Source organism: Lissotriton helveticus, chromosome 1_2, assembly GCF_964261635.1.
Source record: "Lissotriton helveticus chromosome 1_2, aLisHel1.1, whole genome shotgun sequence".
Lineage (NCBI taxonomy): Eukaryota > Metazoa > Chordata > Amphibia > Caudata > Salamandridae > Lissotriton > Lissotriton helveticus.
The window spans coordinates 388,417,047-388,430,112 of NC_136058.1; positions in this window are offsets into that span (position 1 = coordinate 388,417,047).

The window sequence follows — 13,066 nt, forward strand, 5'->3', positions numbered from 1 at the left end:
ACTGTAAGCTACTTACTCGATGAGCTGTCCCCTGGTTGTGCTTTCAGTGCAGAAACGTAATGTGATTGGCAACATCCTGTCACATGAACGATCAAAGTAACATAAGAGCTCCTGAAAGTTTACAGCAGACCAAAGTGTGAGCTTGAAGATCATAGCATTTGAACCGGCCCGAGCACTGGAGAAGAAAGAAGCGAACGCTGATTAGAGAGAACAGCCTCGGCTCCCTATTCGTCCTGCCAGCTTGTATCACTATTATGTGCATCCCCATGCCGCAGCGAGCTCACAGTCACAAGTGCCATATGAGCATGCACCCACCGCAACAAGCAGTGGCAACAGCAATCACGCATGCTAAGCAGGGAGGGAGGGCAGGGAGGGGAAAAGAAGGTACGGACAACGAGAGTGAGGGAGGTAAGGGGGAAGAAGGTACGACAATGGGAATCCAGGCTGTTTCAAAAGTGAAAGAGGCGTGGCCGCTAAATGTAAGCGAAGCACGTCGTCCACCTAATGGAGAAACTAAATAAAGGAAATAGTACATGCCCTGTGTAACAACCAAGTAAAGGGGCCAGTAGCCATGGGAGGATACAAATGACGACATGGCTGTACTAAGGGGGACTAACAAGTCTCATAATGAATCCCAAGACAGGATTTACAAAGGACAAACACACAAGCCAATGAAAAATAAGGGCGGGGGAGTGGGAGGGGCTTCTCTCCGTACTGAACTATCACAGCTCTTCGCAGAGCAGCACTTGCTCCCTGTCTCACACTCAACCTAAAAAAAAAGGTGTGTAGGCAGGATCGTGGCAGGTGTGGATGTGTATGGGAGAAAGGTAGGTTAAAACAAATAGGGTGGGATAGGGAGTTGGTGATTTGATGAAAGGCCAGAAAGTGGAAGGGGATTAAGAATTTTGTAAAATAAATAGGATAAAGGTGGGACAGAGTAAGGAATTTATATAAAAAATGCAGTAAAGTTGGAATGGGGTAAAGGGTTTGCAAAAAGGGAGTTAGCAGAAAGGGGTTTAAACGGTATGTAAAAAATGGAGTAAATTGGAGAAGAAGTAACAGGTTTATAAAAAGAAGGAGCAAAATTGAAAAGAGTGAGGGGTTTGTGGAAACAGTGTGAGTGGTAGTATCACAAGGGGTGTGGAAGGCAGAGAAGGGGCCTTCAAACAACAGAACAATGATTTAAGGGGAAACACCCTGCTGAAAGCCACAAAATGAAAATCAAACAGGAAGAAACAGAAGTTTGGACACTAGCACATTGTTTCCATCAAACTGGTGAAAGACTTTCTAAAAGAAAAGGGTGTCAGCCATAGTTCGAGGAAAAACATCTATCAGAACCGTTTACTTCATTTTTGATTTTCATCAAATTCCCATTTAGCCATGTGATTGGTGATCTATTTAACCAGTAAGAAGTAGAAAGTGGAGGCACCAAGCTCTGCTGCAGTAGATGAAAGGAAATGATAGAAACACGGCTCCATGTTAAGTCCCTGTCCCATTTTATGACATTTTGTGCTTATATCGAAATGTTCACTTTGGAATAGCTTTTTTCGAATATGTAGTGTATACCATTGAAATGCATCAAACGAAGTGTAACTTCAACATCTTCATAAATGAGGGATATTTACGAGCCCCTAACGCCGCCGGCGCAAATCACCTACTCATATCTACGAGGCAACGCAAAGCCACTAAGCGTGGCTTCGCATGTACTCATAGATATGAAGTACGGCAAGGCAGCGCAATTCGCTGCGTTGCCTTATGCTGTGCTCAGGAGGAATTAGATGGGCATTGTGGTGGGTTTTCCCACGCAGCATCCATGGATTCTGACACTTCCTTAGATTTACGAGAGCATGTAAAGTTGGGGAAGTGCTAAAACCTTACGCTTCACCAGGTGAGGCACAATAAGGACAAATAACTCTATTTCTCCTAGTTTTTTCCTCTTTCAATTTGTGCTGCATCTTGCAGCACACATAGAAATAAGAAAATGCCTCTTAGCACAGTTTTTGTTCAAGAAGGTCCCCTTTCTGCACAAAAACAATCCTGCATGCAACATTGGCCCCCTTGCATCATGGCACAAAGGTACCTGCATTGGCACTTGGCTGCTGAAATAGCTCCAGCACAGGGGAAAAGGACGGAATGAACCACATTGCATAACTCCAGTGAATTCCTGCCCTTTTTCTTTGGTGTAGGGTGCACAGTAAGCTGACTTGCTGTGCTGCTCTACACCAAATCTCCATAAATGAGGGCCAAAGTGCCCATAAAGATTTTTGCCTGCGGAAGCCTGTGCTGAGCAAAGAGACAAATCACAATGAAAATAAAAGGCAAAGTTAACATTTAGCTTAAAGAGCGTGCTTATCCAATAAGACCATAGCTTAAAAAGGCCGTATAAACACAATTAAAGGAGCACTATTTTCAAAACACATTTATAACAACCTACAGCTACTAAGATTGTTGTATTACACTATATCAAGAATATCAATATCGACATATCCAAATATCAGCAAAATAATATTTATAATGGAAATATTCCAGTCCTATAGTTAAATAGTAAACACACAATATCTATAACAAACATATGCTGAACAAATATCTATAATATAACCACATTGAAAGTAGAAATGAATACCAAATATTGTCAAAGCACTAAAAGTAAGAAATCCTAAAAACAATCACAAAAAACTAAATATTAAACACCAGAAAATCGACACAATTCAAACTAACACAAATGATATTGCAAATAAATATTCAGCAGAGTGGGGGCAATCTTGTTTGACAAATCTTCACAAAACTTTGCAGACCTATTGCAACTGTTATATTAGTGAAGGACTGACAGTTTGGTAATATTTGGTCATGGGAGTGCAACGAAAAAAGGGGCGTTCTAAAACACACTTGTACTCCTATGATTTTTACATAGACTTTTCTATTTCATGTACAGGCAAAATGTCTGAACTGATTGTAATACATTTTCCAGCAATGTACATTAGACTATATAGATGATTCCTTTTGCAATTGCAAGTCATGTTAAGAAGTGGTTATGAAGTCATAAGGGCCAACAACTTAGTGATATCTATGTAGCACACTACTTCTAAAAGTAGCAAGGGAGGTGTGGCCAAGATGGCGTCTTAAGCGGACGTGCCTGAGTGTTGCTACATCCTCGCCAATTCAACAGCACCGGTAGCATGCTCCACGGGCTGCGATGGTGGGTCCTGGAGCAGACCTGGAATACAGGCGGCCTGTCCCCAGAGGCGGTGGAGTTTTTTGCTGTTGAAAGCACCAGTGACTGACCCGGAAGTGCTAAGATGCCAGGACGAAGCACAACTGCCAAAGGATTAGCACATGCTCCTCGGAGCCGGACCCCTCCGGCTTGCAAGCGTTAGTCAGCTGTCGCGGAGAGCAGGTGCCTGCAGAAGCGGCTCGGTTAAACCGAGTGCGGCTTGCAGTCTCCCCAAATCTCCCTGAGTCTCCCCACTTGTTAAAACTCCTGCATGAAGCGCATCCTAGGTGTGTACCAAGAGCCTAATAGGACGACAGGACAACAACATCTGCCCTAATTCTGGGGGAGCGGAGCTGACTCCCCCGTGTTGCAGCATTGACGGATTTGAGTGGCCCTGGAATGACCCTGAACAGAGCACACTGAAGGGCAGGGGGTAAGGGAGAAGGGGGAGGCGAAGAGAGGGGTGGAGAGACCAGGAGAGACCAGGTGCAGTCGGATTAGGTGCAGATGATTAGCCCCCAAGAGTCTCTACACCACTTCAAAAAACTGTCAAAAACCCTCCAGGCTAATTTCTATTGTCTCCTCCTCAGGGCTGGACTGGGAACCACAACCGGCCCCGGCAAAGTGCTCGGCCGCCCCCCCCTCACCACTCGGGGGGAATTGGAGGGGCCGCCAAGCACTTTGCGGGGGCCTGTTCCGCACAAATTTGGTACAGGGCCGGTTATGCTGCAAAAACGAACCCCGGGGCCCAAAACCGGCCCCCATACGTGCGGCGCACCGGGGGATTGCCCAGTGCCTGCTATGTCCAGTCCGGCCCTGCTCCTCCTCCCCACAGGAGAGGTCTCTCCGTTTAGCCCACAATAGAACCCAAGAGAGGTATATCCCCCACAAAGTTCTAATTAAGCTCAGCACACCCCATGCACTAACCAAACAGACAACGGTCGCCTCAACCATCCTGACACTAGCTTGGTACTCACTAAAGACTGCAGCTTCCAAGGCAAGAGGACGCAAGGGTGAGCTGAGCATGCCTACACAGGAAGAACAAGGAGGACGCAATGAGAAGAAGTAGCGGGGCTGCAGAGGAGCTGCTGTCACTTGTGCTTTGTGCCCCAGGCTTCCACCTCCGCACCCCGCTTCTTCCCCCAGTGCCTGTACTCCGACCGCAGGCAGGTGGGTGGCGGCGGTGGACTGTCAAACTCAGCTATCGAACTCGGCCTGTTTAGAGGGGCAATCTATGGTATATCGCCCAACAAGTGCAGCTGCCATCAGATGTGATGTGATGTGATGTGAAAGACATTTGTAGAGCGCACTACCACTCCAAGGAGCATCTTGGCGCTTAGACTCATATGCTAAAAAGGATGGGCGGAAGTAAAGTTCTCAATCAAGATGATTAAACCAGTGATTTGCAGGCTGAGTCTGCCAGACTAAAAATCCAAGTCTTAAGGAATTTCTTGAATTTTTTTTTAGGTGTGGTGTTGCGCAAATTCAGAGGCAGCGTGTTCCATGCCTTGGCACCCAACACTGCTATGGACTTGCCTCCCTTTGTCATGAGTTTAAATTTTGGAACACTCATTAGATTGGCTGTGGCAGATCTGAGGTTCCGGGTGGGGTAATATCTGTTAAAATATTTGGAGAGGTATAGGGGGCCATGTTTATGATAGGCCCTGAAGACAATCACCAACACCTTAAACAGGATGCGCTTCGGTATGGGAAGCCAGTGAAGCTCCTTTACTGCAGCAGAGGCCGAAGATTTCCTTGGCCATCTGAGCACCAGTCTTGCTGTGGCATGCTGGACCATCTGCAATTTATGCAGGGAAGATTTGTTAATCCCTGCATACAAGCTGTTGCAGTAGTCAAGTCTAGATGTAATCAATGCCACTGCAACAGTACGCCTGGCCGATAGGGGTAGGAGATCAAAGAATTTCCTAAGAGCCTTAATGATATTGAAACATGCTCCAGCCACTTCCTTTACCTGCTGTTTAAACGAGAGTGACTCGTCAAATTTTATGCCCAAGTTTCGTGCTGCTAAGATGGTATTGGGCGGGGCTTCTTCCTCTTTTGGCCAGCAACTCTGGGGGGAAAACAGATTGTTGTGACCAAACGGCACAATTTCTGTTTTGGCCGAGTTGCCTTTCAGATGGTTGTTTTTCATCCAGGCAAAAGTTGCCGTAAGGCACTCTTTTAAGGTCTTTTCGGCCACTGCCGGGTCTTCATCAAGGGTAAGGACCAGTTGTGCATCGTCAGCATACGCTATAGTACTAATTCCAAAGGTGGAGATGAGTTCGATTAGGGGGACCATATATACATTGAATAAGATAGGGCTCAAACTAGAGCCTTGCGGTACCCCAGACCGAACCACCATCTCCTCGGAACAGAACTGGCCTAACATTGTAATCTGCCTTCTATCCTTAAGGAAGTTTGCAAACCACTTTGGCACGGTGCCTCCTATACAAAAAGGGGTGATGGACGGAGCGTTGGAACAAATCAAACACTCACCCCCAGTCAACTGATCTGGGTTTAATCCATCACCATTCTTTAGTTCACTCAGCCACCCCAGTTCAGACATGGCTATATGCAAATCAGTCTGACCCTGTGCCTTGTGGGAACAGTCCAGCCCCAACTGCCAAGCCATGTCTTCCCTGGACCGGAAACAAGCATCCTGGGACCGGTTTCGGATTTATAATCCTCATCAGCCAGGCAATATTGAATCCAGTGGCCAAGTGAACAAGGGACTCACATCTGAGCATACCCTGCCACACTTAGGGCGAACAAAGCGATACAAAAAGGGGTGATGGATGGAGCGTTTGAACAAATCAAACACTCACCCCCAGTCAACTGATCTGGGTTTAATCCATCACCATTCTTTAGTTCACTCAGCCACCCCAGTTCAGACGGTGCCTCCTATGCCAACATTTATAAGACGATGTAATAGAATAGCATGAGACACTGTGTCAAACGCTGCAGAAAGATCCAATAGGATCAGGACGGCCCTCTTTCCCTGATCCAATGCAGCCCTGATGGTCTCTGTGGTGTGCAATACTGCAGATTCAGTAGAGTGATGAGCTCTAAACCCGGCCTGATTAGGGTGAAGAATATAATTCTCCTCCAAATAGGACACCAGCTGCTTATTAACACAGGCTTCTGTCATTTTACAGATAGCCGGGAGAAGTGAAATAGGCCATAGATTAGATAGGACTGTAGAATCCCGTAATGCTTTTTTCTGTAAGGGTCTTACAGCAGCAACTTTCCAGCAAGCTGGAATCTCCCCTGTTTGTAGTGAGGAATTGAGGATTGAATTAATAAAAGGATTAACCTCCTCTGTTATCGCTTTTAGCAATGTTGGTGGACACGGATCAAATGGTTATCCTGATTTGATTTTAGATATAACTTTGGAAGATTCGTCCAGGGTAATCGGGGTAAATGTTTCCCACACTGCCAGGTGCGGTTTTTCATTTTTAGGATTGAGAGATTCACTTAAGGCTTTCAGATTGACCTGGGGAAAATCTTTGGTGAGGTTTATGACCTTTTGTTCAAAGAAGGTTGCTATCTCATTACACAAAGCCCTGAGATGGGGGGGTTTCTTATAAAAGTATTTTGGGGTTCCTAAAATTATTGACAATTTGGAAGATTTCCTTTTGATTATTTTTCGAGGCTCCAATCAAGTTCGTATAGTAGCTTGCTTTAGCTCCTTTAATATCTGCATGATAAGCTCTTCTAGCTGTTTTGTAGGCCTCCCGATCATTACAATTATAATGTCGGCGCCATAACCGCACTAGGACTCTCACTTTTCCTAGAGTGTCTTTTAATGTACAGGTAAACCAGGGAGCAGATATTTTCCTTTGTCTTGGTTTAGTACTGGCCCCCGAGATTTAATTTTTTGCCCTATGTTTCTCATCCAGCCCTCATAGTGAAGTACTGGGTTTTTCGGAACCCAGCGGTGTCAGGGTACACCCTAAGACTTCGGGTACTTCCTGATTCAGACACAGAAACTCAGAGTCTTCTAGGTGAAGTCAAAGATTGAATTTATTGGCTGCAACCAAGTAACAGGCGTCCTAGAAGTACAACACGGTGTATATTCTCAGGAGACTGCTCAATCTTACAAGCCAGCCTTCTCTTTTTATACAAAATATTAAGCTTTAGGCAAACATTCTTTACATTTTAGTTGACCATTCACATGTTTTCACTACAAAGGAAAAGCAGAGTCATGATGACAAGCCCATATTTCAGTTTGTTCAGCCCACAATGAATTATCCGGCAAGGCCCAGTATTTTCATCAGATATCGACGGACCCCCAATAAAAACGGGCACCTCCTCCTCGTAAAACAAGTCATAAAGTAGGAAACAGGGACAGGTGTGTGCAAGGTTAGGCGTGGTTTGTGTGTGATGAAAGGTTTATGACATGTTGTGCCTTGATGCTATCTCATTCGGCCACTGGGAGAGGAACTGACGAACAGGTTTGGCCTTGGGCAGTGGAGTCAGCTTGCACAGGTCACAGGGAAGTCAGAAAAGGTGTACGTGTCCTTCAGAATCTGTTTGGCCTTTTGTCATCTGCCTATGTGAGGGCAATTCACAAAATGGCTGCCGTACACAAAATGGAAGCCGAGGGTTCAGGACGAAAACTGCGATTTCAGAGTGAATTCGTCACTCGAACATGACGAAAATGCTTGTACATAGACTAGTAACCATTCTCGGTCTTCTGATATCAAATTCGTCATGCTGCGATGATGTTTATAACATGGGTCCAGAATTTTCAGTACCACAGACCCTCCTTTTGCCCTTACATAGGCAAGAAACCTATACTCACGCTAATCTGAGTCCAGGTCTATGTTCCTAAAGTCATTGAGATGTTGCTGTAGCATCATCCTATTACTTAGCTCGTCCCTTGATACAGGTTTCCTTACACACGATGTAGCACAGAGGCCACATATTGCAGGAGCACACTGTACGCACAGACAAAACAGGAAAAGGATAGCTAAGATCACCCCAACGACCATCAGAATTTTCCAACCCCAGGCGGATATCAGTTCCCAGAACCATCCCATCAACAACCAATCTCCTTTATCCAAGTGAATAGATTCGGAAATCTTATGCAGTTTGGAGATGGCCTGGTACACTGTTGGAGCGTTATCTGGAATGAAAACACAGCAACTCGATTGGATCAATTTACATACCCCACCTCGGTCTGCAAGGATGACGTCTAACGCGACCCTGTTCTGAAGGGTCATAAGTCGATCCGACTGGAGCTCAGCAGTCAAGTTACTAAGGGCACCGGCAGTCTCAACTACGGTGGATTCAACCACCCTTGTCAATTGCCTTATGTTCCTGCTGTTAAACATTGGTCCCCAGAACGGCAGAAAACCCTTTACGAAGTCCCCAAATTCTTGTCCTGCAGTGTCTTCTTTACTGAAGACACCTCTAACTATCCTTGTCTTATGGTAATCTGCCGCAGCTGTGTAGGTGGGAGGCAACAGGAACGAAACAAAACATGTGCCCGAGAAGTCAGGGGGCAACCATGTATAGGCTCTATCATGGCAGATGAAATAGGTACCCTTAGCTGCTAGGAATGAAGGGGAAGTCTGAGACGCAAACACATATGCTTCAGTACAGATACTCTTCCCTAGCTGAGCTCTGGGATTCTTGCCAGTACCTTACAGACATAAGTGACCCTGATGGGGTACAATCCAAATCGGGGAAGATCTCTTAGCTTGCTGTTTCTCACTCAGAGTAACTCCATATCCGGTTACGTTCCATCCTATATATACTAGCGTCTCATCTCTCAGGATAGTTTCGTAGGAAATATCTTCTTTAATGATGTCTACTATACCCTTAAGTAGAGCGCTATTCTTCGGATTGTCTGTTATAGAACATAGATAGTAGACTTCATGTGCGTAGATGAACATTGTTATGTATGCCCACACGGACCCATTATGGCTGAATGGCAGGACCAAATAAGGGATACCTTTATCCGTTGTGTGAGGCATAAGACCACACACTCAAAAGTTAGTCGTGTTCATTACTAGTTGGTGTTGGTGCAAAAGCTGAATGAAGGAGTTATTAATAAACTCTAATCTCCTAGCGGATTCATGTTCAGGAAGGGGTTGAAAAGAATGTGAGGAAACAGTAGGAGGTATAGGCGATGTAGTGGGTGCAAATGTCACTTGAAAAGAGAATAAAACATATCCTATTAAATCCATCATTACGCTGAATAACATGAAAATACATAATAATAAAAAACTTTTCTTCGTCATCAATTTACATATCCTGGCTTTAAAAGTCATTGTTTTGGCAGGTCTCTTCATCTCGAAAAACTCCATCCTCTATACAATGCTGCTCGCGATGGTTGGGTGTTCTATGCTAAGGAATGCTTCTGTCAGTCCAGGGCAACTCCCTTAGACCAACCAGAACTGTCGACCTAACGTCTTCAGCTACAGCCCAAAGACTTTGGGCAACCGCGACCCTACAGCGGAACCCGGATGGTGGTTCGAAAAACAAAAATAAAAAAGTTTCTCAGATGGGAGAGCTGCAGTTTAAAAAAAAATAGTACTTAGAAAAGACAATTTTATTAGTTCATAGTTCTCGGCCTCAGATTATATCATTGTTTTCCCAGTATTGTCTGGTCTCAGAACAAGAGTTCAGGTTCTGTAGTGTCCAATCGAACTGACGGTGATACAGCTGGTTGCAAAATATTGTCACTCTCTTTTTCAGTAATTGTTCCTTTTATACGTGCATCACTGAAAGTCAGAAAACGTGGCACAATTTCAGTCTCTGAGTCGGCGACACCCTCCTGGACCCACTGGTCGTACGGTAGAGGCAAAGGTACCCTCTTACAATGTACACCGTGGATCCAGTGCTTCTTTCCTTCCACTCGAACAGCTGATCTCGTTGAAAGAAGGACGAGGTGTGGGCCGGTCCGCCGGGGCTGGTCGTTCTTTGTTCGCTGAAAGTTTTTGACCAGAACCCAGGATCCAGGATCGACGGGGTGTCCTGAAGCTTCAGAGACCTGAGGCAGAGTGTCGTGGACCTGTTGGTGTAAAACACGCAATTTAGCCGTCAATTCGTACAAATAGTCAAGCAGTACAGGGTGTTTGATTTCACTGAATTTCGTAGGCCTTGGCACTCCCCATATGTTGGCCGGGCGGCCAAATACTATCTCGTAGGGACTAGGTCCCACTCGCGAATGCACAGTCATTCTGGTTGATAGGAGTGCTAAAGGCAGAGCGTCAGGCCATTTAAGACCAGACCTTGCTTGAATTTTGGCCAGTTTAAGTTTTAACGTGCCATTTTACTAGTCCAGCTGATTGGGGGTGATTTGCAGCGTGGAACTTCTGTTGGATGCCTAGCCCTTCACATACTTTCTTCATCACTCGACCCACAAATTCACTCCCATTGTCACTCCAGACCATTCTCGGCATTCCAAATCTAGTGTAGAATTCTGTCACAAGGGCTTTAGCTGTGGATAAGGCAGTATTGTCCTTTAGGGGGTATGCTTCTATCCATCTTGAAAAGGCACAAACAACAACGAGTACGTATTTTAAGTTGTTGCACCTATCAATGTGGATGAAATCTAGCTGCAAAACCTCGAACGGATACGTAGGAGGTGCAAAATGACCAGCTGGAGTTGGGGTTCCCCTACCAGGATTGTATTTCAGACACACCATGCAATTCTTGACCACATTCTCTGCACACTTAGGGATTCCAGCATTTTGCCATACTGGAGCCAACAACTTACAAATCCCTTTCACACTGATGTGAGCCATTCCATGAGCCATCGTAACTACTGCAAGCACATACGCATCGGGTAGCAACCATCTCTGATTAAATCCAACAACCATTGGCATCCATTTTACCCGTACTTTCTCTCCACACTTTCAATTCTTTCTCTGTAGCTTCAGCTTGAATAGACTTCACACTCTCTATCGTATCTTCACACATACCAACATCACCAACCCATCTTGCAGGGCCTGCCACATACACTCGACTCATTACATTCCTTGCTGTTTCTTTTGCGACTTCGTCAGCAAATGCATTACCACGACCAACATCATCAGTCACTTTCTTGTGAGCACTACATTTCACAATCGCAACTTGTAACAGCAAGGTCAGTGACTCGAGAAGCTCATTCACCAACTGACCATGCTGTATCTTAGTTCCATGCGAAGTCAGGAACCCACGTTCTTTCCACAATCGTCCAAAACTGTGAGCCACACCAAATGCATACTGGCTGTCGGTATGTATTGTCACTTTCATTCCTTTCGACAACACACATGCTCATGTAAGTGCAATCAACTCTGCTGCTTGAGCTGAATTATGTGGAATACGTGTAGTTTCAACAATCGTATGCAAAGTCGTAACAGCATGTGCTGCAGTCGTATCACCATTCGGAAGCTTGAAGCATGAACCATCCACCCATAATGTACCATCACATTCAGCAAGAGGAGTATCGTAAAAATCTACTCTCCCTTTCGTTTCTTCTTCTGTTCTGAGAAAACAATCATGCTGTTCAGAAGCATCTAATTCCGCTACAATCGTCAACAACGAAGCTGGGTTTAGCGTGTTACATCTTTTTATGTGCACATGACTCGCTAACAATGTCAACTCGTAACCTGACAATCGAGCACTAGTTAAGTGCTGTGTCTTGGTTCTGTTTAACAACGTGTCTACTGCATGTGGAACCATCACAATCAACGTGTTATTCATCACTAAACCAACAGACTGTCGAATAGAAACAGCTGCTGCCGCTCTCAAACAACTCGGCAACGCCTTAGCTACCGGATCCAAAGTCGATGAAAAATACGCGCATGGATGCTGCTTGTCTCTGAACAACTGTGTCAACACTTCCAATGCACAACCTTCTTTCTCATGGACATACAATGTAAAGGGCTTACTGTAGTCGGGGGTACCCAACACAGGAGCCGAACATAATGCATTACGCAATTTGGAAAAACTTTTCTGACACTCTTCAGACCATGGAAGGGGATTCGGTGTATCTTTACAGGTTAATGCCACCAAAGGTTTGGCCAGCAAAGAAAAATTTGATATCCATTGTCTACAGTACGATGTAATACCCAAGAAAGCACGCACTTCTCTCTGTGTTCTTGGTACACTCAATTTCGCTATTGCCTGAATTCTTTCCGGGGTCAGTTTCCTTCCCTCCTTCGATAAGAGATGGCCTAGGTAGGTCACTTCTTGTCGACAATATTGCAACTTTGAGAGGGACACTTTGTGATGCAAATCACACAGATGACGGAACAATGACAACGTGGCTTTTTTGCAAATCTCCTCAGTATCTGCAGCGATTAGTAAATCGTCGACGTAATGGACAAGGGTAGCGCCATCAGGTAAAACAATCGTATCAAGCTGTGTTTTTAGAACTTGACTATATATCGATGGACTTTCACAGAAGCCCTGGGGTGCGCGTTTAAAGCGGAAACTTCGACCTCCTAAACTGAAGCTGAAAATATCCCTACTCTCCTCGGCAATCGGGATGCTGAAGAAAGCATTCTTCAAGTCAATCACTGAAAACCAGGCCGCAGAAGCTGGAATCATAGTCAATAGGGCAGTGATATCAGGAACAACTGGAAATTGTGGCACAACGATCTTATTGACTTCTCTAAGATCAATCACAAATCTGTAAACAGGTGGCTGTGAAGGGTCAGTACGTTTCAAAACAGGCAGAACAGGACTATTGCAAACGTTGCCTCTTGTCTCTTCAATGACATCTTTTTCAATCAGATCGTAAACGATCACCTTCACTTGAAATCTTGTATTGGGGAATGCGTGGCATTCTAACATTGGCTTTCAATGTCACAACATATGGCGGTATTTCCAAAAGACCCACATCATTAGGACCAGTAG